The following is a 4,673-nucleotide window of genomic DNA, read 5'->3' as shown; positions in this document are numbered from 1 at the left end:
GCCACAAATTGTCAGATTAGTTTCCTTCATTCACTGTGTATCTTCTTTGAAGAAACTGTGCTGCACCTTGTTGATGAACCCTGAAGCCTTTTTTATGAAAAAGCAACAATGAAGGCCTGAGAGAATATCTAGTCAAGTTACTGTGTAACATCACCCTTAAACCTGATGAGAATCCTCTCTTTAAAAAACAGCCTGTTATCTCTTAGAATACCATACAAAGCAATTCACAAATATAAACTACTGGTTTTATTGCAAAGCTACTCCATTTTGCAATTTTTTTTTTTCAATCCTAAAGCACAGATCATCTTCCCTGAGAATTTATCAATGTCTTCCCATTCTGGAGTCTCTACAGCAGCATGAGCAAAAATATAGAGTGCCCTTTAAATGCCTTTGAATCTTAAAGTTTGCCTATAATTGTCCCTGTGCCATCCAACTTATAAACACTGTCACCTACACCTGCGGCAACAATAACTACGTTTTTCCCTTCTCAAGTATCTTTAAGCTTCAAGTCTCTATTTAACAGTTAATGAAAAGAAATTGCCAGCTTTTAATTGTATTTTTAAAAATTCCTTAGTTATTGGTATTTGCTGTGCCACATTGTAAACATAATGGTTATTATTATACGTGCAAGCTGCATGAGCTATTACATCAAAAGCATCTGATATCAACCATATTAATTGTTTGGTGATTAAGATGCTACATCTTAACATGGTAATTTGCAAGTTATATTTGGCATTTTACTTTATTTTAAACATGTTAGTAATTTTGGGGTTGATGTGTAACACATTTTATTTTGTTTTCCATTTAAAAATAGGCTCCCATTTAGCATTATCTTGCAGAACATCAGAGTTTCACAGATTGATTATGGAATTTAAGTAGGATAAGCCTGCATTTCTATTCCTGCAATTTCTGAGGACAAGTTTATGCTGTGTTTCTGATTCATATTTTGCATTGGAGAATTTTTCAAAAATAATTGCAATTATCTGTTTCTATCCTACCATTGTATATTGGGTGTGTTAAGTGGGGGGAGGGGGTGATAACTTGAAAATGAGAGCTGTATTTGGTCCAGAGGAAGCTTCTGGAATTTGAGCAGGATGGGGTAATTGCATGGGACTTTAGGTTGTTCCCCTTGATTGTTCCCCAAATATCTGTGGGAAGCACAATGTGCTCAGATATTTGGGTGGCCAGAGGCACAGTACTGTGGAAGACACTGCTGGTTGCCCTCAGTGTCTATGATTTTTATTTTGCTCAATAATAAAACTGGAAAAGTTAGCTGGACATTTGTCCAACCAGTAAACAAAGACTACATTTCCCAGCCTCTCTTGCAACCAAGTGTGGCCATGTGACTAAGTTTGGGTCAATGGGATGTAAGGAGAAGTACTTTGCATAGTTATTTGGGAAAGTTTTCTTAAAGAGAGGAAGTATATCCTCTCTTCCTCTTTTTCTGGTCTGCCTGGCTAATATGAGGATGTCATGGCTCAAGGTAAAGCAGTTGTCTTTTAAGTCAGGGTGGAAATCATAGGTAAGAGTAGAGCAACCTTTCAGAAGTAGTCTGGGATCCCTCACAGTGATGGAACCACTATTCTAGCCTAAGTCAGCAAATATTTACCTGAGAAAAAGAGAAATCCTATCTCTTTACCTCTGTTATTTTGGACTTTTCATCTAATGAGTACTTCTCTTTTGTTTCCTTTAAACAACTATCTTGTATTATCTTATTGAATTTAGACTCTTATGTTATTACTACACCTATCTTACATTATCTTGTTTAGTGTTCATGTTTATTTTCCATTGTCCCTCTCTAGAATACTGGTTTTAGGGCATTCAGTTAGCTTACCCTTTGCGGTATTCTAAGCTTTTCACATTGACAGTCACATTCATCACAGTGCCTGCTGCAAGGGAAGCATATAACCAGTTGTTTTGGCTAAAACATGACAGGAAGACATTCCTTGGGTTTTATGTTAAGGTAAGAGTATTAAACAGTCTAATGACAGTTGCTGATAGGCTGCTTAAATGAATATTTCCTTCACTTATTGTTTTGGAAGGGCCTATTATGCAGGGGAAAAACAAAACAAAGAGAAAAAAAAGAAAAATTGATGGACACAGACAACAGTGTGGGGATTGCAGAGAGGTGGAGGAGGGTGTTGGGGGGGGGATAAATGGTAATGGAAGTTGGGATGTTGAACATGCAATACAGGGTACAGATGATGTGTTGTGGAATTGTATACCTGAAACCTGTATGATTTTATTAACCAGTGTCACCCCGATAAATTCAATAAAAAGGAAAAAAAAAAAACACACTGAATACTATTGCAATGGACTGAGCTGAAGAAATGGGAGCTTCTTAACATTCAGATGGCATTTGTCATTTTATAAGGACCTTCCTTCAAGTGAGACTACTACATGGCCTCCCTATTTCTCTCCAAGTGATGAATATCCTTAATACCATCCAAGTTGTATACTTGCCATTCATGTTTAATATCTGTAAGTTTTCTTTAATGGCATATTTAGAGCTAGCACAAATCATCATGCTTTTTAAAGGTGTATTTTCAGGACCCCAGAATATAAACACTAGGTCTTCTTTCTTAGACTCTTTTGTTTTGTATGTCACACCTTACAAAGCAAATCAGCAGTCATTCAGTGGCAGTAACTTCACAAGAAATGTGTAAGGGTCTTCTACAATGTCACTGGTGTCACCCACCAAGACCTATTTTGCTTCCTGTACAATTATTTGTCTTTTGTCACTGCTTAAACAGAAGAAAAGTGCTTTCTTTCTTTTTTTGATCTCCTGTTGTGTAGATTTCCTTACTTTCATGTTGTCAACCCTGAGAAAGAAGATACCTATCTCAGTGGCTTAATTGAGCTCAAATTAAAAACAACAGAGCTTACAGCCATTTATTTTCTACATAGTGGACTCTCACACAAACCACACTTCAGGGAAAATCCTGCAATAAGTTGCCTGCCTCCTGCACTAAACTGCCTGCCTGCACTGTTTCTGTCATCTGAGGCAGCCCTCATAAAGGAGTTCCTGGAACAATATGTCAACCAATAGGACTCAGGCTTTCCCTATCCAACCAGAGCTGCGGAGCTATATCCCCTTGCGCATCCTCACCAATCACTCAGAGAGGCTCCATTCTGACTAATCAGGACAGTGCCTTTTGGACCAAACTGTGAGATTTGGAGTCCTCATTTGCATGAGGACAAATCAATCAGGGACCAGGAGCAGAGACTTCTGTCTATATAGGTCATCTCCCCTCTGGCACTTCCTCTATACAAGAAATACTAAAGACTGTGTTGCCTACCTCCAGCAGACCAGCACAAGGTAGAGAGCAGTGCAGATCAAGAGCAGAGAGGAGCTGTCTAGCAGGAAAGGGGCCTGGTCCCAGGGCTACCTTGCATCAGTGCTGTTTCTACAGGCTGTACTGCTTCACAATTGAGCTGTAACACTAGTGATCTGTTTCACAGCTGCACTGTATCACAATTGAGCTGTTTGCACTCAATAAAATTTCCTTCTTCACTGCATCCCAAATTGGGAATTCCTCTTGGTGTTGAGTTGACAAAAACGACCATCAGTTGACAGTATTATTAAAAACTTTGGTAACTTCATCACTCATTGTAACTCCATAAACCATGGTACACTGACTATGGTTGTAGTGGCAGCTCAAGCTTTGGCTCTGTGGCATTGGGAGGAGGAGGAGTGGGCCGAAACCTTATCCCTCTTGTTCACACGTGAGTCTACAGAGCTTAGAAAAGTTCCTGGAAAATAGTATGTGCTCCCTAAATATTTGTGGAATGAATGAATGAAGACTAGATTAGAATTGGGTTCCTCTAAAGGTAGTAAGCTCCTGCTTTAAGAAACTATAGGATTTAGAATGCCATGGAACCTGGTAGTTTATTATAGGTGAGGAAACTGACGTTTAAGAGGTTATTTGACTCAACAGGCCACATAGGTCCCTTCTCATGCCAATGGTTGGTCAACCTAAGTCAGGCATGAGTTCTATGCCTCTACTGTGTGTACAATTTGGCTGATGAGCACTTGTCATGGGTGCTATAGATAGGATTGCTCGGTCCCGATGTTTGTATAGGATGGCCTACTACTGCCCTTTTCCCACACAGGAAGTGTATGAATGTAGCAAACAGATTTTTCAAACCTCAGGCCCCACAGAGCTTAGAAAACCCAGCGATTGGAAGCAGTGCGTTCACAAACAGTAGGCAGCCTGAGCTATTCATTACCTGGCACTCTAGAGAAAGGGAGCTGGCCAGGATAGATGTCCAGGCTCTCTCCTGGCAACCATCTTCCTTCACCAGCTCTCAACAAAAACATTTAATCCCTTTCCTCCACTGCCCTTAGTTCTACTTGGCCTTGGCCAGGCTTGGAGAGGCCAGAGACTGTAGAACAATGTGACCCAAGTCACTAACATTGCACACACACCCAAAGGCTCACTCTCCAGCGGCCGGACACGCAGAGCGGGGAGACAGGCACGTCCTCCAGCAGCGTTCTCACGCCTTCCGCTCCCCGCGCCGCGCCTGACTCAGAGGGGCGGTGCGCGCGCCCCCGCCAAGGGCCGCTTGAGGGAGCGCGCACGCTCCGCCTCTCCCCGCCCCCGGTGCGCGTCCCGCCCCCTCGAGCTGCGATACGCCGAGCGCTCAACATCCGAGGACTTCGGCCCAGAGTA

At 41.6% G+C, this 4,673-nt stretch overlaps 1 pseudogene; it reads right to left on the bottom strand.

Annotated features, from left to right (window-relative positions):
• Positions 1-2,367: 2,367 nt before the first annotated feature.
• Positions 2,368-2,812, bottom strand: LOC150018638 (cofilin-2 pseudogene; annotated as a pseudogene).
• Between the last annotated feature and the right edge of the window lie 1,861 nt (positions 2,813-4,673).

This window comes from Furipterus horrens, unplaced genomic scaffold, assembly GCF_987537825.1.
Source record: "Furipterus horrens unplaced genomic scaffold, mFurHor1.1.pri manual_scaffold_2, whole genome shotgun sequence".
In the NCBI taxonomy this organism is placed as follows: Eukaryota; Metazoa; Chordata; class Mammalia; order Chiroptera; family Furipteridae; genus Furipterus; species Furipterus horrens.
The sequence above is the reverse complement of the archived record's forward strand: the minus strand, read 5'-3'. Positions and strand labels throughout refer to the sequence as shown.